The following is a 22,520-nucleotide window of genomic DNA, read 5'->3' on the forward strand; positions in this document are numbered from 1 at the left end:
AATGATTGAATGCCCAAATTGTACGAGGTTAATTGTAATAGACATCGAGTGCCACAATGATTGAAGCCAAAACTATACGAGATTAATTGTTAAAGACATCGAGTGGCACAATGATTGAATGAAAAATTGTACGAGATTATGTATTAAAGACATCGAGTGGCCCAATGATTGAATGAAAAATTGTACGAGATTATCTGTTAAAGACATCCAGTGGCACAATGATTGAATGCCAATATTGTATGAGATCAATTGTTAAAGACATCGAGTGGCACAAAGATTGAAGCCAAAATTGTACGAGATGAATTGTTAAAGACAACGAGTTGCACAATGATTGAATGTCAAAATTGTACGAAATTAATTGTTCAAGATATCGAGTGGCACGATGATTGAATGTCAAAATTGTAGGAGATTATTTTAAAAAAAAATATCGAGTGGCACAATGATTGAATGCCAAAATTGTACGAGATAAATTGCCAAAGACATCGAGTGGCACAATGATTGAATGCCAAAATTGTACGAGATTAATGTTAAGTGCCAGTCTGTCTAAGAATCAGGCTAATTCTAAAAAAATCAAAACATGACATATTTCAAATATTCATCTCATATACAAAATATGTTACCTTTAGTTAATCCAAATAGAATTGTATAATCAAATTTTAGAAAATCAATTGCAGTATTATGTATTAGCACTTCGAAGTTCTATATGTTTTACTATTAACCTATGTAAATTCAGGCAATTTCAATTCAAAATATTTTTTATTACCAGACCCGTACAATCACAATGATTGCAAATATAAATACTAAGCAAATAGAAATTTCAGGTTTAAGACTTCGTCTGGTGGGTTTTTTTGTCTACTGGTCAAAATTCCATTCCAAAGATTCTGTTGCTTTGTTCATGAAAGAACACAATTTACAGAGTTACTTCCCCTAGCAGAACTCTTTTGATGTAAACAATACTGATGTCATGCATGTGGCAGACAATATTGAACTGTAGTTTTTCAATCTTATCTGACGATGAATGAGGGAATTTACAGTATTCTATGGATGAAAAGACAACACGGTTATTGGACAATGTAATAGAATTGTTGAACCACTTCCCTAGGATTAAATATTCAAAATTAGACAAAAATCAAGTCGGAGGGAAAATTGACTTTTTACAATATTGGGATCTTTTCCCACTTACATGAACATTCATACTTTGTTTGTCCAAAACACCAACAAACCCTAGGAATATGCATGAGATTAAGAGAAGGAATGTTGGTTGTACACAACCGTCTCACAAAGGAAGGATCAAAGCCAGGCAGAGCAGTGTCAATCCAGATGAGCAGGGCCTTTTTCTAGGTTCTAAACACAAGGTACACTATTTACATATTATTATATATTCAAAAGATAATTTTGGTCACACACCATTCTCCTTCCCCATTATATATTTTACTGTAAAATATCATGATATTGAAAATGGTTTAGGTTCAACATGAATATAAAAGGGGGGCTCATTATCAGACTCATATTTTGTTTTTCGGCAGATTTTTTTCTATTAGATAATTATAGATTGAAAAGAAGTAAACTTTTTTTTTCTCATATTTTATAAAGAATGTTTAGAAAAAATGGTGATAATGCCAAAAATATGAGTTTGTTCTAAACTGAAGGAGACCCCTGGCCCTGAAAAATGTACTATTGGAGGGTAGGAATGCCCTTTACCGTCAGACGTCAAACGGTCATTTGAATTTTACCGTGATTCGTCAAAATATCCTTATCGTGATTCGTCAGAGGTCTCAAATAATTATCGTTACTGTTATTTTTGGAAATCAGTTGATTTTTTTATCGTCTAAAAGAAAGTGTACATTTTATCGTCATGCACCAAAAATTACCGTTAACGTCATTTGTCAAGAATTTTTACCATTATTCGTCATGAAGGTACCCCCATTACGACCCTCCTATTGCCCTTCCAAAGGAAGGTTCACATGTGATTCTTAAACAAATGTTTAAGTTTCATACATCATGTACATAATGATGCATTTAGACCTAAAAAAAAATAGACTTACAACTGAAAATTATTAGGTAAGATAGGTACAAAATGATTTTTTTTTAAAGTTTTCGACTAGTTTAAACAGGGGGAAATAATTTGACGCAATATAAATAGGGCTCGTTAAAAACTTACAGAAATGTTTATGTATAGTTAAGGTTATCAAAGAAACAACTATTTTTTCCTCAAATAGGCCTTCAACAATTACGGAACTATTTTGATGATATTACTGTACCTTATTGGCTTAATATAAGGAATATGTTGTTTTTATCAGTGCTATTAAAAAATGACAAGAAAAACTTTCCAGTGTACTTTAGGCATTTTTAATCATAAAATATAGGGTCAGTATTTTTAGTACTTTAAACACATACATATTTTTGGTCTGCCTTAGGCCCATTACCTTATTTATAATTTTTGATCTACTAAAATGTTTTAACCCAGAGCCCTTGAAACTCTATATATAGCTAGCTTTCAGGGGTTAAAACATATTCTGCATAACTTGTACTTGTAGGAATAATTTTCTTAGTTAATGTTATTCGCAACTTATTAGATTGGTCTGAAGTAAGTCTTTAGTAAGAGCTACAAAGGAATTTGAATTGTATAAATAAATTCATTCCTTCATTCATATTCATGTACATGTATATATATTTTTATCAGACTTACCAAATTTGAACTTTTTCTTCAGGGATTTGCTGAATTGCAGTCGTGATTTGTTAAGACACATACCTTTGATATTTGAAAGAACTGTTTACAGAAGACTATTGAATTGCACAGGTACAAATTATTTGAGTTTAGATACTTTTTATGTATACCAGTAAATTTGAGTGATAGAATGTTTACTTCAACCCATCTCCACTAGTGGGCCCATTTTTTTCGGTGAAATATTTTTTTTTAAACGATTTTGTGATTTAAGAAATTATAGATGAGAATTACTTCAGCTACAAGATGTTTTTGTCATACCCATCCACAACGGGACAGCTCATTATCATAGATTTTCCCGTCAGTATGCAAATGCTGATTTACAAAATGATTTTTGCTGGTTCTGTTTTGAGCAAGTGGTTAATTCATCTTATGATATAGATATACATATATATATGTCACAACAAGAACTAGGTCAATATGACCTACATGTACATTTTCTGCTGGAGCTACTTTGGTAAAATATTGACAATGCTAAACAAGAATTATGCAGATATCACCTACACATGTATTGTCAACAACATCAAGAGTCTTTTTACTTGTAAAAAAATCATGCATTTCTTTTCTCTACTCAAAAACATATTGGTGTTTAAAATTTTTTAATTAGGTCAGTTTAAGTGGAACTACTAATGGTAAATAAATAGTATTTGATATATAAAGTTGTATAAGCATTCAATTTGATGCATCTTATATCTATGGAGGTTATTTGGCCCTATCCCCTTACTTCGACCCTTGGTCATGGTCTAATGATTTTATCATTTTAGCAACTAGTTTACATTTTAAAGTGTGTGATTTCGTGTAGATCAGTTAACAAAGAACCACTTATGATAAGTTAGTTTTATTTGAGGGTAGGAATGCACTGTATTGTCAGGCGTCAAACGGTCATTTAAGGCTACCGTAAGCGTCAAATTGGTTAAAATTTTACCGTGATTTGTCATAATATCCGAAAGTTATTGTGATTCATCAGAGACCTCAAAAAGTTATCATCACTGTTAATTTTGGAGAAAAAGTTAACATGATTCGTCAAAATCAGTCGATTTCTTTACGGTTAAAAAGAAAGTGTACATTTTATCGTCATAGACCAAAATTACCGTTAACGCCCTTTGGCAAGAATTCTTACCCTTAATCTTAATGATGGACTGGTACCCCATTACCACCCTCTAATTTGGTATGCAGTTGTATTTAGCATTAATGGCATTTCTTATATTTCTACTGACATTTTTAGTAATGGTTCATTCACTTTGAATATTTGGCATATTTAAACATTTCAGAGTATAACTATTTGATTTCATCATTTGAATTTTTCTACCAAATTAACATATAGACTGTGTCAAGTTTATTTTTTAAACTTGTACTATATTTAGTGAAATACTTTTGATATTTCTAAAGGGAAAAATGACAAGTGATTGCAAAATCACTGGTATAAAGCAAAAAAAAAAAAAAAAAAAACAATGTTCCACCTTGGACTTGCACATAAATTTATATATTGGTCCGCTTGTTCACATACTAGTACATGTACTAAAATTAATGGTCGTTTCCTTAGTGTTCATTTTTATACGACCGCAAAAAGCGGTCGTATATTGGTATGACGTTGGCGGCGTCGTCGTCCGAAGACACAATGGTTTTCGCACTCTAACTTTAGTTTAAATGAATGAATCTCTATGAAATTTTACCATAAGGTTCAATACCACAAAAGGAAGGTTGGGATTGATTTTGGGAGTTATGGTACCAACAGATAAGGAATTAGGGGCCAAAAATAAGCATTTTTGTAACTTCCAGACATAACTTGTGTGTTAGTCTATGGATCTCTCTGACATTGTACCACAAGGTTCCATATCACAAAGGGAATGCTGGGATTGATATTGGGGGTAATTGCCTCAAAATTTTAGGAATTGGGGGCCAAAAAAGCGGCACAAAACAAGCATTTTTCTAGTTTCATGACAATAACTTGTGAGTAAGTGTATGGATCTTTATGAAATTGTACCACAAGGTTCCATATCACAAAGGGAAAGCTGGAATTGAGTTTTGGGGTAATTGCCCAAAAAGTTTAGGAATTAGGGGCCAAAAAAGGGCCAAAAATAAGTATGTTTCTAGTTTCCAGACAATAACTTGTGTTCAAGTGTATAGATCTCTCTGAAATTGTAATGCAAGGTACCATACCACAAAGGGAAGGCTGGGATTGATTTTGGGGGTAATTGCCTTAAAAGTTTAGGAATTAGGGGCCAAAAAGGGGCAAAAAACAAGCATTTTTCTAGTTTCAGGACAATATCTTGTGTGTAAGTGTATGGATCTCTCTAAAATTGTACTGCAAGGTACCATACCACAAAGGGAAGGCTGGGATTGAGTTTGGGGGTGATGAATCATAAGGGGGTTCAAAAAATTTGAGGGGGGGATTTTAAATTTGAAATTGGTTATTTCTGATTTATATATAAAAGCAAATAATAATTATATAGTTTGAATAGGTAAATTAAAAAAATTTCAAGTTCTTAGACCACATTCATTCTGTGTCAGAAACCTATGCTATGTCAAATATTTAATCACAATCCAAATTCAGTGCTGTATCAAGCTTGAATGTTGTGTCCATACTTGCCCCAACTGTTCAGGGTTCGACCTCTGCGGTCGTATCAAGCTGCACCCAGTGGAGCATTTTATTTAAACTTCAATCATTTACATTTCATTCAACCAAAGTGATTCATTGAACTTGAAATTAACAACATGAACTGTAAATGAATTGCTATTATATTTATTTTGATTTTTACTGAAATTTCATATGATTGCAGGATTGATGATTAAAAGATTCAACTACAGTTCAATGAGGCTCAGCATATTGTGTTGCCAATATTGCGCACTTGAGTAGGAAGTTCAAAATGTTTGTAGCAAATGGACATAAGTAAATAGCGTGCCTTCAAATTGACCAACATTTCTGAAGTGAAGGATGACAACTTAGCCTCTATTTGTTGGGAAATTTTATAACCATGGTTGAACCTAAAGAACAGATATACAAAACCTGAATGACAGATAAAATAATAAGACATGATAAATATAAGAAGACTCTGAAAAGTCTGAAAACTTAAATCAGGAATTACATGTATGTGACAGAAGTTTTTAAAAACATTTGAATGTTGAGATTGGTTGAGTATCTCAATGATAAGAACTTGCATTCTGCAATCAGAATTTGGAAGAGCTTTTCCTGTATTAGCATAAATAAATCTCTAATTTGGTCAGTTACTTTTAAAAATATTATAATAAATGAATGCAATAATTTGTGCATTTTACTGTTTTCTTTTTGAAAAATGTTGCATGTTTTTATGACTTACATTTCGTCTCGCAGTGTCACAGTATGCAAGACAAAGGCATTACAATCCGACGGTGGTAGGGCCAACTATTATATTTTAGAGGGTAGAACCGTAGAAGACCTGGATTCGTAATATAAATAAGAAGAGCTTGTTAGCAGATACCTTATGTTACAAAGTTTCCGTCTGTCATATGTCCCAAATCCTGGTCCTCATTTTCATGGTTCAGTGACTGCTCAAATGTTTTTTTTTAGTTTTTTGGTCATGCGAATTTCTCACTTACCGGTATAATGAATAATATTAGGATAACTTTATTTGGTATATGGGTTACTTGCTACGTCTCCTTGGCAGTCAGACAGGGTTCACTTGACCTCAACCTCATTTCATGGATCAGTGATCAAGGTGAAAGTTTCATGCATGAATAGGTTCATTTCTCTTATATAAGCAGTAGGTCAACTATGTGTGGTGTATGGAATGATTGTAAGGGATAGATGTCTGTCTAGATCTGGCAGGTTCCATCTGACCTTGTCCCCATTTTCATGGTTCATTAGTGACCAATAAGTTTTTGTGTTTTTGGTCCTTCAAACAAGTACTTTATGCAATAAATAACTTTATTTGGTTTATGGAATAATTATAAGTATATGTCAGTCTGGCAGGTTTCATATGACATTGACCTCATTTTCAGGATGCATTAGTGAAAACAAAATTGTGTTTTGGTCTGTTGTTCGAGTGCTGTAAGCAAAAGGTTGGTGTATAGAACGATCGCAAGGTGTATATGTCTATGCATTTGGTGTTATCTTACCTTTACCTCATTTTCATGATTCAAAGGTCAACGTTGAAGTTTTGTAGTTCCGGTTAGTTTTCAATTATTAATAGCAATTCAATATTGAAGCATTTAACATAAAAAAATGTATAATTTAAATAATAGCCTATAATTTTGATAGAAAGAATGTGGAATATGCATACTTTTCTGTTGCTAAGGAGTATTTATTGGTTGTTATGCATATCCCTTGTTTAAAAAAAAACACCAGGTTGTAATACAAATTTTAGAGCATGATAGTGTCAGTAACTATAATGATATGTCTCAAACCAATATGAATCTGGTATAAGAAGTAAGCTCACACCAAAAATGTGAAACTTTTGAAAGAATCTGTTTTGTTACTAGGGGGTTAAAGTTGTTGCTAATGAAATGTAGATATTGTTTAATTTACTGATTTTATATCGAAATGATTGATATCTAACCACTTAATTGTCGCTTTTTGCACTGGAGAATATTTTTGTATAAAAAAAACCAAAAAAAATTAAGTTTGTTCATTTTGGTTGCTAAGGACAATTTTCGGTTGCTATGTAATATTTTACGGGAAAAAACTGGAAAAATTGACAACACTGGAATGAGACTAGCTTAAATAAATCATATTTAGTCCATTTATATGTATTTAGTCTTTAATATTGAATACATTTGTTACAATTTGTTTTGTTTAGCTTTGTTGCTATAGGGTTAACTTTGTTGCTATGGTTACTCAATATTTGGAAAAAACCCACCGAGCTTTTATGAAATAATGAAAGTATGACCACTACTTGTTCCATATTAAGTAACACCATGTATATGCTGTTCTGGTAATAGAAAATATTTGAACTTGATTTCTGGCCTTTTTTGGCTTTTTGGACATTATGGTCCATGGAGACCATCCGTACCCCAAAATTTCAGGAATGAAATAGAATTTCATCAAAACAGCTGTTCTTCAAGAATATTTGATAGTTGAAAAAATTGCAGTACAATGGAGAAATACTACATTTTATATGAACAGCAGTTTTCATGAGACTGAAATAGTGAAAAACTGTCAGTTTTATGCTAATCTCAATAATTCGTTCTTTGGAAAATGAAATGGCTCTGTTTCCATAGCAACCATATGTAATTGGTCCGAAAAGTAATTTTCTCTTTATAACTTGTTATTCAGATGATTTGTGCAAGTTTTCATCAAAATCTGAGACTATCATGTTTTGGTCACTGCCTGATACTTAGGCAGACTGGCACTTAAAGACATCGAGTGGCACAATGATTGAATGCCAAAGTTGTACGAGATTAATTGTTAAAGACATCGAGTGGCACAATTATTGAAAGCCAATGTTGTACGAGATTAATTGTTAAAGACATCGAGTGGCACAATGATTGAATGCCCAAATTGTACGAGACTAATTGTTAATTACATCGAATGGCACAATGATTGAAAGACAAAATTGGACGAGATTAATTGTTCAAGACAAACACGTTTCAAAGATGCAATGATAATTTTTTTTTATCTAAACACAACTTCTTTAAATTACGTATGCATGCATAAGATGATTGATTGATTGGTTGATTTTTGTTTGTGTAACGTCTAGTTGCAAATATTACATGCATATTCAGGACGATGAAACAATTGGGGTAAATGTCACGGAAACAGCAACCCAACAAACAAAATTGACATCAAACGACAGATAGTTGTTTTGAGATGTAAGTGATTAATTGAAATGTGGTTAATTGTTTCAATCTTTGAATAGTATAATAATAAATTATGTCCCAATTCCAATGATTATTCTGGCTCGGAGTAAGAATAAATTGTCTGGAAAGGTGACATGTCTATCTGCGGACTGTTAACTTGGGAACTAGCACGTTAAAAATCCGGCTCAGTGTGTTGGTCAAAACAAAGCAAGGTTAATATTTATATTACATTAACATGTTCTTGTTCTGAATATGCATATCAATTTGCCGCTGGACGTTAAGCATCCGTCCATCATCATCAATGATTATTCTGTCTCTCCAATTTCGATTAATTTATTCTGTTGGTTTAGAGTAAATCATCTAAATAAAGGCAACAGAAGTTTACCGCTGTTCAATAGTCATAAATCAACTAAGCGAAAGCAAATCCGGGTTATAAACTAAAACTGAGGGAAACACAACAACTATATAAAGAAAACAGCGGAACAACAGAAACACTGAACTGCGACAAAAACAACTGCCGTATTCCTGACTTGGTACAGGATATTTAAAGAATAACAAATTGTGGGTTGAACCTTGTTTTATGGCTAGCCAAACCTTCCGCCAATATGGCAATGTTAAAAATACCACTAAAATGACAACACTACATGTGAGGAATACAGTACAAAAAACACAGGAACAATCAGCTCAGAGAAATACATAAAAAACTAGATGATTCATTAACATCTGTATCCAATGTTATTTTGTGGTGTATGCTATATTTCTTTTTAGGTGATTTGTCTTGATAAACCCAGTATTCACTACGGGGTGTTTAACAACCTTAGCTATCCACGAAGCGCGAGGGACAGAGAGGTAGGACTAATTTCCCCATGTATTTGTGTCACTCACTAGACTGAAATCTAAAAGTTGTCACATTCTTCTAGATATTGAATATTCACGACTAGGCTTTTAGAAGGACGCCAGTCTTGGTGTGAAATAAATTCAGAGGGAAATTGACCCTACCTCCTTCCACCGTGATGGGCATCTATTAGGTTTCTTTTCTGGATTTGGTGTTAGTTAAGTAGGTATCGTCTTGATGATTTTAAATTATTTTCTAGGAAATATGGTTGCTTAATACATTTTCAATCTTGTTCATAAAGAAATATTTAAGAAACATTCTACAACATTATTTAGAATTTTGAAGAGATATTACCAAGCAGTAAAACTTGTGTCCGATCAATTTGTCATTTTGAACAATATATGTTTAAACTAGTATTAACCTCAACGAAGTCACATTATCAACATGCATTTATAAATCACATTTTGATAGCTAATTACATCACCACAAAAGTAGTATGCAATAAGTCACAATACACATCTTTCAAATCTAGTTGACAAAGTGCGCAGATGCTACAAATCTTTTTATCTTAAAAAGACTCAATGAACCATCATCAATCCTTCTCAATGTTTCACACAAGGTAGTGCTAGGGCATTACATTTTACAAATATATTGCTAGAAATATACTTTCTCATTTGCTATACTTAGGCACTATTTTGCTAGACGTCTACTGTCTCATTGACTACACTTAAGCACCATATTGCTAGAAGTCTACACTGTCTCATTGACTATACTTAAGCACCACTTTGCGAAAGCTCATATAGCTTAAATCTGTGTATTATAACAATTGATTAGTACCAAGTTTGTCTGATGTAGTCACCCTTTCAATAAGATTCAAATTTGTTGCAGCAGCCCAACTTTAAGCCTTGCTGTGTATACTATATGCGTTTATTTTCTAGTTATTTCTATTGGAACCTGATTTGACTTTTCTTATGTAAGATGGTTAGAAATGTGTGTGTGTGTCTGTGTGTGTGAGAAGATTATCAGGGTTTTACTCATTTGCATATAAGCAATGATTTTTCATCAGTAATGATCTGTGGTAATCAAGAAGCAACCTTCGATTTTCAATGATTTGAAATTGATCATGCTGCTCCTTGTGTTTTAGATATCATTTAGTTATTTTTTTTTCCTCATCAGGTACCCTAGCCTTGTATAATCATAATTATAATAACTATGTAATTAAAATTCGATCAGTTCTTACTATGGTAACATATCAAATGTAGTAGTATTTTTAATAAACAAGGTATCCACAACTGTGCATACATGTTTTTTTTTTGTACTTGTATTCTGTCTATATAAGAATATAGCATGCAGAAAAATTAAAGATGAAAAGTCATGTTGCCCGGTTTTTATCATTTGTTGGGTATTGCCCAGGCCGGAAATACTAGTTATCAGAGTTTTCGCCCTGGTGATATTTAGACAGCTCTGTTATCTTTCCATTATACATTATTTTACAAAAAAGGTGCTACAGAAATCAAATTTCACTTTAACAAATTACTAGTCTGGGATAAGTCTGTCCTATAAATACCAGTTGTTAGACTGAACGTACAAATATTACAATGAGCTCGTACACGAAAGTATCTTTATAGAAGTATTAAATCTGTGATCAGGATATATTTCAAGTGACTGATTGAATGCTAGACGAGCTGCGTCATGGTCTCCTGATAACTGTAAGGCAATACCAAGAATTGTGTAGGCTTGAGAACGTAAACTTATTTCTTTTTCTATAAAATAGTTTTCTGCTATGACAAGTTGTAAAGTGTGCATGGAATCGTGACATTGTCTGACATTATTTAGATGATAATGACACAAAAAGATTAGATATAACCATAAACTATACAGAAAAAGAAGCAGCCTCTATTTTCTACTTACATTTGTAGTTCATTTGGTATTAACCAAGAGTTTCTTTCAAATTAATAAAATCTACAAGCATTATTTTCCATAATCGAATTATACTTTTCTTCTGAAATGATTTCAGTTTTAGCAATTGGTAATGAATATCCGACATATCCATCATGTTGTATAGTTTTTTCGGGAGTACATTTCGATAAAGAATACATGATGATGTTTAACACTTTATTGTATTGTTTTGTGTTATAGAAAAAAGAAGCTAACATCAGCCATCCAGAAACAGCGTCATGATGAATACTTTGTAGCAGAATACAAAAACAGGAATTATACTGTTTGTATAGGTGTTTATTACTACTTCTAGTACTGTTCAGTGGAATAGTCTGCGCATATTTTGCACACCACAATGATATATAGTATGTGTATAAGTATTTTAGTGAGGATTGGTCACAGGAAACTATCTGGTGTATTCTTTTTTTGTATACAAAAAAATCCCTTTCAAAATCGACAGCATTCACAGTATTTGCCATACATAACAGTTTGGAATTCAGTCTTTTTGCAACCCCGATAGTATACAATGTATGTGGTTCGATGCGATCCATCCACATTGATACATGAAAGTTAGATAGTTGATCTGAAAATAAGACGCACTGCCAACCGTAACTATGGAGGGTATATAGTTTATCTAGGAATATTTTACGAGCACAGCCCTCTATTTTGTTCTCAAACACGTTGTTTTCTGGAATAAAGTAATGCAAGCAAGCTGAATACTTTAACACAATAAATAAGCCTGCTAAAGCAACGCATAAAACAAGGTGTAAGATTATCAGGTTACCATACGGATTGTGGTAATTCCTCTGATATCCAGAAAATAATTGTTTTCACGTAATATGAACAGAGTAAATCTGATTTGGTGTAGGTTGCTATTACATCTTTCAAGATTATTTTTAGGACGGCATAGCATAATAATTATGTATGTGTAAAAGTGCTTATTAGCATTTTTTCACCCATAGAAAAAGATATTCGCCATTCTATTTCTTCTATGGGCGATCCCTTAACTCCAATTGGTACAAAAAGTACTCCATGTTGTATAATATTTTGTTTGACATCATAAGTTGGTCATGAGTGTCTTGATCTTGATATCCATTGTGATGCTTGTGATATCCATGTCTTACAATGTAAGCAAAGACATTGGTTCAAAAATCCTTGTTTGTCAGATAAACACGGTCCATGAATAATTTGTATTACATCTGCATTAGAATAATTTAATTGATGTTGTTTAAAGAATGCGCTCGACAAATAATGTTTTCCATTAATTACTTCACAGTATTCTAATGAAGATTCAGTAACATTTTTTTTCTAGCAACAGCGTGAAACCATGTTTTACATCGCCTGTCTCCATTCTATAATATATCATATTTGGATTAAATCGGATTTTTTCATCTGCATAAACCTCGACTAATTTTGATACAGTCATCATATCCAAATCACTACCTCTCATCTCAAACCCTTCTCCAAAACTTCCACTTGTGATAATGGTATTAAGCTTGTTGCTTGTCCCATTATATCTGACAGTATTCAGTAGTCTGATTGTTCTAACATGATTCTCTGTTCCAACTATGTTTTGACACAAGTATCGATAAAGTGCTAATGATACGGGTTTTGTGTCTGTGTCTAAATTAAACATGAAAATAATAAAGTGATTTATTAAAAAAAATGAAAAACAATGTTCACCATGTTAACCGTTAAAAGTGGATGTGATTTAGCTATGACTCTGTTGCTCGTAATAATATAACATTGCTTTTATTAAAAACATAATTTTTGTGATATCATGTGCTCCAGAAGGATAGGTTTAGTTGACTTTATAAATTTCTCCACATTTATTTTGTTTTATAATGCAGCATAATGTTATTATAAACAAACAGTTGTTTGGGAAATTCTTGATATATATATGGACATAAATATAACAGAAACATTTTTCAATGTACTAGTAGTACATATGAAGTGCCTGCATGGGTTTTTGAAATTGAAAAGTGTAAAAAAATAATAAATGGAAATGAAGAAAGAAAAGACATCATATATGTTAGAATGATCATTTGTGATACTGATTAAATGCTAAAATTTAAGGATAATCGACTGGCTGATGATACTGGAATGTTAAGGAGTATCTTTTTTTTATCATTTGTGAAAATAGTCGAACATCTTCTTTTTTTCAGAAAAGCAGGTAAAATGTGAAATGACGACGGAAGAACGTTTTTCTTCTACTCACGTCCAAGTTGTAGAATGTTCGACCTACAACGGAGTCTTATATTTCTGACAAACTTTTAATGCCTGTAATGGTCCTTTTGTTGAGAGTATTCACTGTGTAGTGCAGAGTACCCAAACTGAGTAGTTTCTGCATCAAATGAAACATGTCTACTGAACCATCTATTTCCAAATTACTTGTGACATTTTTGTCAATAAAACATCAATAAAAGGCCACAAGACAATAATTTAAACGTAAAAAGCCCCAGTGTAACAAAATGTGGAGGAAGAGGAAGTCAAATGGGAAAATGAAAAGAGAATATGACAGATAGTGGTCAACGTCAATCCCTGGATTACAGATTCCCGGCTTTTAGTCGCATATAAAGAACGTGAGGGATTGTTGGCTCTCGACACTTCCCTTAACTTGTGACTAGGACCAATACATCTTTCATGTATAAGCCTGTTTGTGACAGTGGTGTAACAATAAAAAAAAAAAATGCGCAGTAAAATCGGATTGAATTAGCTTGCATGGCAAGCCGTGTTACTATTTGTTCTTACTTCAAGACATCTCATATAATATATAACATATCTTATCTAACCTAATTTTTATAACATATCTTAAGAACCTGATGAGATATCTTAATTACTTTAGAAAACATCATATATACTTTATAAGATATCTTATATACTTTACAAAATATCTTATACACTTTATAAGATATATTATATCTTTATACGATATCTTCTAAATTTTACAACATGTCTTATAAAGTTTATAAGATATCTTATAAAGTTTATAAGATATTTCATAAACTTTATAAGATATCTTCTAAATCTTATAAACTTTATAAAATATCTTATAAACTATATCTTATAGATTTTATTAGATATCTTGAAATTAGAATAAATAGTAAAACGGCTTGCCATAGGCTTGGCTCATCAGATAGGTATGCTTAGCACAAAAAAAAATAGCAAAACTATATACTACATATAGGCGGAAATTAAACTAAAATATGAATTATGTTCTTCCAGAGTGAAATATGAGACATTAAGTAAATATATAAAAAACGATCATTTAACGTTGAAGGGAGAGGAGGATAGTGGACTATCTTTTATTCTGGTTTTATTTTTCGTCACAGTACCACGCAAGCATCAAATTATTTATTATTTGAGAACTACATTAAAATTAATGGAAAACTCTCAATTATATTCTCTCTGATCACAATATAGTTTTCTTCGGAGATGAGGATCAGAATATTGTTTAGTGTAAAAAAAAATACCCTCCCCTCTCAGAGTTCAATAGTCATACTCTATAACGAATGCTTTTTAAAACGTGAATTTAAGTACAAATCACGACATGATATATACTAAACAATATATAAAAGTACGAACAGGCTATTAATTTTCACGTCTTGAAACAGAGACTAGAAATGGCCAGTAATTTCTTCTTATTTTTTTTTCTCCAGTTTGGGAAATTTGATTGTGGAATGTCCTTCATATTTCCTGTCTTTGTTACTTTGGTTAAACCTTTATTTTGAAAGTTTAGTTTAACGTGCAATTTTTTGAAAAAGATTAAACACGTATTTCCTGTCTTTGTTACTTTGGTTAAACCTTTATTTTGAAAGTTTAGTTTAACGTGCAATTTTTTGAAAAAGATTTTCACGATAGCAAATAATGACAAATATACATTTAACATGTTTTGTCTTCTCAAATTACATACCTACCATTTAGTTTGAGCTGTTCAGATGGGTATTTCCGTTAAATATGTTAAAGCTACTTTCGTTTATATTTTTAATCAATATATGAAATAAATGTGTATTTTATAACGAAAGAGGCCTTACGGGAATATTATACATTATGATAGAATATAGTGTGGACAAATACATTTACCAATAAATGATCAAATATTCTTCTCATCTGCATAAACACAGTTGAATTATAAACAAGAGAAATTTATACACATCCATAGAGATGACATATGAAGATTAACAAAACAATGTGAGAGGAGAACAAGCTGGGTGAAAGAAAGATAACTCCACTATAAATAGTGTCGACAAACTGTGTCATGTTTGTAAAGGACGGGTCGCTTATATTTTTTAGGCGGTTTTGTCGTGCCAAAATATATTTTTTTTCACTTGTGTATACATTAATTTCGGCTGCATTTTGCTTTGCAATATAATTCTTATTACTTGTTAATCTGGCATATTCTTTCTTTTTCAGTATGTTTTTACTTCTGTGCTTGACAGACACAAACCTGTCATTTATTCGCCTTTGGAATCTCGTATATAAAAATTACACATAACAAACGTGATTTCGTAAATATTACACAATGATCCAGATGTGTTGGTTAATCAGGTGAACCGAGTGGAAAATATCGTGGCGATACTGAATGCTTCTGTAAAACAGCTATCTATCGAGAACCAACAACAGGCGTTTACTATTCAACAGCAAGGAAAAAAACCCAATCAGCAACAGCAGTCATCAAACCAACAACATCTGTTATTAATCAAACAACAGACAGCATCACTTAAACTACAAGAGACATCAATCCAACACCGCCATACGTCAATCCAACAACACAACATATCAATCCAACAGCAGACATCATCACTTCAACTACAACAGACATTAATCTAACACCAACATACATGTGTACGTCAATCCAACAACAGAACATATCAATCTAACAACAGACCACATCAGTTCAACAACATCAGACATTAATCCAACACCAACAGACGTCAATCCAACATTAGAACATATCAATCCAACAGCAGACCACATCACTACAACAACAGCAGACATTAATTTAACACCAACAGACGTCAATCTAACAACAGAACATATCAATCCAACACCAGACCACATCACTTCAACAACAGCAGACTTTAATTAAACAACAACATACGTGTTTTCATTGGCACTGACATCGATTTTGTCATCAACAAATTAAAACATAGCTAAATTTGTATTCTTTTCGAATGGTTTTTGTGGTGTATAAATACACATCCACGTTTATTTTCTATTTAGAGATTACTTTATTTATATATAACATGATACATATTTATTATAAGGTTAAATCCTAACTATCCTTCTGCCTGTCGATACTTTTATTTGGGCATTGCACAAGTCATGCCTTCTTTGACTGTCCATGGCGTTAAAACACTAAATCCCTGGTATATGTTTTAATTGATTTTAGTCTCTGATGCATGATTTTTTATAATTAATTGTTTTTGGCTTTTAACTAGCTTTCAGTAACTGCGAGTACTCTCAAATCGTACTTTCGTGTTAATTTGACCTGTTGACACAATTTATAATGCATTTCTGTAATTCAATGTTTACTTATTTTGTGTTATATCTCGTCTCAGTATTTTTAATATGTACCACCTTTGATAAGTATTTAGTATGAAGATAAATTTTCACTTCTGTACTCGTACTGTGAACAACAAATTTATTAATTTCGTAAAAAATGTTTCCGTACTCCTAATAACAAAATTAATATATTTAAATTTACCTGTGTACCTACGTTATTTTGTTTAACGATATTTTGTCCCAGGTTAGAGTTTTCTTTTTGACACTGTTCCTACATCTTTTTATTAATATTGTATTTATATTGTGTCATAAATCGAACTTATGCGTTCAGTGTATGTTTACTTGTTTTTGTTTAAATGTCTTTTTGATCGAGTTAAGCTATTTCAATTGACATCAGTGTGTCTTTTTAAGTTGTAATATCACACTACTGTTTCAGGTAAGGGTGAAGGTTGGTGCCTGTTAAAACGTTTAAACTTGCTGTAATTGTTATCATGTATGCAACTGTGCTAAGTCAGGAGCCTGTTGTTTAGTGGTTGTCGTTTGTTGGTGTGGTTCATAAGTGTTTCTCGTTTCTTGTTTTTATATAGATTAGACCGTTGGTTTTCCTGTTTGAATTGTTTTACACTAGTCATTTTGGGGCAATTTATAGCTTGCTTTTCGGTGTGAGCCAAGAATCCGTGTTGACGGCCGTACTTTGGACTATAACTGTTAACTTTGTATACATTGTGACTTAGATGGAGAGTTGTCTCATTGGCACTCATACCACATCTTCTTATTTATATAGTATGAAGACAATCGCTTCCGCTAATTGGGTTTTATTTACAGTTTTAAAACATCATTTATCTTATTTAAATGGCCAATTTACTATCAAGTCAGTAATTCATTGCCTTTTTAAGACAAGGGCAAAAGCTTTTTGATAAATTTTTTTATTTCTGTTGTTCACATACACTGCTAATCTTGCTGACTTCGTGGTTATTTGGTCTAGAAGTTGTGGTATTTTTTATTAATTGATATCTGTGATCAGATGCAATTTAATTGGTGAAATTATTTATCGACTGGCACAGGTAAGACTGTTCCTATCTCGGTCAGATATTTGTCTCTTGGTAAAGTCAATAAAAATAATTAAAAAAAGCTATGTAAAGTCATCAATTTTATACTTTATTCAGGAAATTTTTCTGAAACTGCCATTTTCCTCTGCCTCATATTACATATAAAGAAAAAAAAAGGTTAAAGAAAATGTGTTAATCATCATTATGAAAATGTACAGTTCTAAATTCAGGAAAGCGTAATGTTGTTACGGGAATATTTTATGTTGCACTATCAATCGTGGCAAAACATTTATCATGATTTTTATTACATCAATGACACATGCCTGACAGAAACTGGAAACAGTGGAGGGTACGGCGCCCACAAACATGCTTAAAACCGCCATATTTCGTGCGCCTGTCCCAAGTCAGGAGCCTGTAATTCAGTGGTTGTCGTTTTTGCTGTATATCATATGTTTTTGTTTACATAAATCAGGCTGTTAGTTTACTCGTTTGTGTCATTTCGGGGCATTTAATAGCTTGCTATACGGTTTTGTGTTTTCCTCATCGTGGCCATACCGTAAGCTGTAGTTGATAACTTGAACGTTATTTGGTCGTTGGTGTCAAGTTGCCTCATTTCAAAGCATGCCACATCATATTATCTTTATATAAATGACCGCAACAAAACAACACAACCATACAAAAATAATCATACATATTATCACATGATCTTTAAACATTACAATACATAGTATTATATCAATGGCATTAAATACTCTCTTAATATTTGTACAGTGTTGATCTAGTAATTCATATGCATTAAGTTTCTACCAATTGAAATTGTTTTGGATCTGAATATTTGAATATACACGGGCTTTGAATTCAGTTATTCTATGAAGGTCAAGGTACAGTAAATAGTCTTTGTCACAGATTTAGTTCAAAAGCCTGTTTATTGTACCTCGACCTTTAATGTATCTTTTTCGGATATCTTACCTCTATATATGGAATTTATTCCTTGGTAACCGCAGTTCCTAGTAGGTTCTCCTACACATTTCATGTTGCAACTAGATTCGGGTAAACGTTGATTGTAAGCTTTCTCACTGTTAACTTCATTTCCACACAGACAAAATTTACCTCCCTATTAATAAAAAATCAGCATTTCTGTTACTTCGTGTAATGCTTACCGATCTAGGCTTGTCATAAAGATACCCATCAACACCTTATCAGGTAAAATAATATATCACATTATAAATGAGGATTGAAGGATTGATGGTAAACGTCTAGTTGAAAATATTGCATGCATATCAGGACCAGAACATGTTCATGTTTTATAAAAAAAATATCCGCCTTTGTACTAAAACGAAGCGCTGGTTTACAAGGAACCCTTCAAAGGAAGGACATGTCACCCTTAACTGACATGTTATTATAACTCCTAGCTAACATGGTTGTGTTGTATCTCTTAAACTAGAGTGCTTAGCAGAGAATGAGCAAATGTAAATGTTTAAGTTTTTAGTTTGACGGATGGGGATCGAACGCACGAACTCCAGGAGTCAATATAAACACGAGACCACCTAGGTGGTAGCATTGAGGACAAGGGATATGCATGAAAATTACTTTAAATACTGAATAAAAATGTGTAGTTATATATCCTTTAATGTCATAACAGATACCAAAGGGACATTCAAAACTCATATCTTCAAGATAAATCAACAACGCCATAGAGATAAACAAAAGACGACGACGACAAGTTCACGAAACACTATAAACTATAGACCCTGCAACACGAAACGGGGAAAAACTGGGAGTTATCTCAGGAACTCCGGCAGGGTAAACAGATCCTGCTCCACAAGTGACATCCAACCTTTGGCTCATTGCAAGTACAAATTACGGAGATATATACATAATATTACACTAAAGTGAAATATCTTGGCTAATCGTGGAATTTGGTTGGCTACTTTAGCACGGTATATGATCCCATATACTTTGTGAGCAAATACGAAGATCAGACTGGTAATACACGTAAATCAGAAAGAAAAAAATCGGGGCACTTCAGTATAATATATTTTGTATTCGGTCTTCACAGGGGATTTGTGCTCATATTCCATGTCAGTGCCCTATATTAAACAGCGAAAGAGAGCATGCGCCCATATCCCCTGTGAAGATTCCGATTAGCATGTAATGTCTCAATCGACGAAAAGAGGACGGTATTCTTGTGGTTAGGATAAAATAGTAAAATAATAAAAGTAGAAACAGTAAAAATGTGTTTGCTCGTATATTTCAAATAGCACAATTTAACGAATTATAAAGGGAGTATATTATGGTGGTTTTGAATTCACTTTTATTTTGTAAAGTTGGTTACCTTTAAAAGTAAACAAATTATTGACATGTATATCTTAATCGCAAGAAGCTTCACAAATATGAATTCATACGAAGAATAAGAGAAAATGCAACAAAAAAACAAACATACAAACAAACAAACAAACAAAACAAAAACAACGTACATTGACACTATTATAACCATTAACTTAGATACAGGTTTTTTTATTAGTTATTATTGGCTTTGAACTAACTTTCGGTAACTGCGAGTACTATCAGATCAGTACTTTGTGTCTTGTGTTTTTGTAAGTGTTTATGTGCTTTGTATTGATCTGATGAGTTAAACCCTTTTCAACTGATTTGGTAGTTTGTTCTTATGTCGTACTGTTACACCACTGTCCTAGGCTAGATGATAAGAAACAATTTGTGTCACCTTAAATGATGTCTTCATAGCTAGCATGAAACATTTAAGTATGATTGTATGGTTAAAATATTTTCATTTTCTTAGGGTTAATCTGGTCACCACAGAGGAAAAGAGATTATTGCTCAATGACCCAGATGTATTGATTACTCGGCTGAACCGAGTGGAAACTATCGTTGCAATACTGAATGCTACGGTGAGACAGTTAACCACCGAAAACCAAAAACAGGCAATAACTATTCAACAGCAAGAAAAACAAACATCAGCAACAGCAGACATCAAACCAGCAACAGCTGATATTAATCGAACAGCAGACCACATCACTTCAGCAACAACAGACGTTTATCCAAAACCAGCAGATGTCAATCCAACAACAGAACATATCAATTCAAAAACAACAGACGTTTATCCAAAACTAGCAGACCTCAATCCAATAACAGAACATATCAATCTTACAACAGCAGAGATTAATCCAACGACATGAACAGACGATTAAAGAGTTGCAACACTCATTTAGCAGTTTTCACAGTAAGCCTATAATGTTAAACTATGTCATTTTTTGTGGTCGTAAGATAACATTGTTATACAGCATGATTACCAAAACATATAAAGATAAAATGATGACTACCTGATTCTGAGGGGAGAGATGGTAGCTTGTATTTGTTTTCACATATAAAAATAAAGATATGTGGTATCATTACCAAGAAAGTTCAAATGAAGTTAATGTAAACAATTGCAAGCATATGGCCTACAACAATGAGAAAAACCTAAACCGTATTATAGTCTACCATAAAAATATGACATAATTTAACTGAGAAAACTAACGGCCTAATTTGTAACAAAACAATGTACGAAAAAAACAAACATGACAGACATGAATCAACGACAAACACTGAACTACAGGCTTCTTACTAAGGAGGACAGGCACATAAACAATGTCTGTGACCGCTCAAACCTTCCCATAACTGGGACAGTGGTATTACAGCACACTATAAGAACTAGTCCCAGATTTCTCTGACGTCCAACGGCTATTTTGCCAGACAAGCTAGGGCCGTGGGACGTCAGAGTTCGTCCAATATCAAAAAATAGATTAATTCCCCGTCCAAAATGAATGGGCCACTTCGTTGCTTCTGGAGCCGACTGACGGCCTTGGATCAATATAAATCGGGCCTCAATTTGTTCATTTTTTATTTATATCTTCATTTATGCAAGTTTCATTTACCTGCCACCCTTTATTTTCTCATATTTGGGCAGTTTTCACAGTGACCCATCGATTCCGGCATTTTAACTTTCGCTTTGAAAGATTTTCACGTGATCAATAAGAAAAAGTGAGGCGCAATGCATTATGGGAGCTATTTTATGCAAATGACCCTAGGAACTCCTCGTTGATTTACAACGCAAATAAGCTGAATGGTCGAGTGTGCTCCGATTTTATCATGTTTGGCTAGGAACGTTTAAGGCCGAAATTAGCAAAAAAATTTGCATACTTAAGTCTCGAGGCCGTGAAATCATTCGTGAGTTGACGTCCATTTGAAAATGAAAGTTAAAATGCCGGTATCGATGGGTCACTGTGAAAACTACAAATAATATATTGAAATTTATTCAACTTGCCTAATACATGACCAATCAGTACTACGAACAGTAAATAAACTTAATAAATATTCACAAAACAGTATAGCACTTTTTCTATGAAACAATCCCGTGAAAGTCAAACTGGTAGGTTGTATCTTGTAAATACAGCTGTTTCACAAACCGCGCCTCTTTTTGGGAGATATATATTATTCATAGAGATTTTGTATTGTTTTCGGATTGGTTCCCAGATATGATCTCTATATTTCATCTTATATAACTTGGGAATGTTACCAGTTTAAGAACACATAGTAGCAGCAAAAATTGAATTCTGATGAAGATCCAAAGTAAAGGGAGGGGTAGTACAGAGTTTTAGTATATATCCCTTTAAATTGTTAGAAGTACGGGGCA

At 32.8% G+C, this 22,520-nt stretch overlaps 1 long non-coding RNA gene across 1 annotated transcript; it reads left to right on the forward strand.

The window, feature by feature from the left end:
• Positions 1–669: 669 nt before the first annotated feature.
• On the forward strand, positions 670–5,991 carry LOC127714436 (uncharacterized). Its single transcript, XR_007987733.1, has 3 exons — positions 670–1,355; positions 2,712–2,800; positions 5,506–5,991. It is a non-coding gene; the product is annotated as an uncharacterized LOC127714436 (long non-coding RNA).
• Positions 5,992–22,520: the final 16,529 nt, after the last annotated feature.

The sequence above is a fragment of the Mytilus californianus genome, unplaced genomic scaffold (genome assembly GCF_021869535.1).
Source record: "Mytilus californianus isolate M0D057914Y unplaced genomic scaffold, xbMytCali1.0.p SCAF_9, whole genome shotgun sequence".
Taxonomy (NCBI): Eukaryota; Metazoa; Mollusca; class Bivalvia; order Mytilida; family Mytilidae; genus Mytilus; species Mytilus californianus.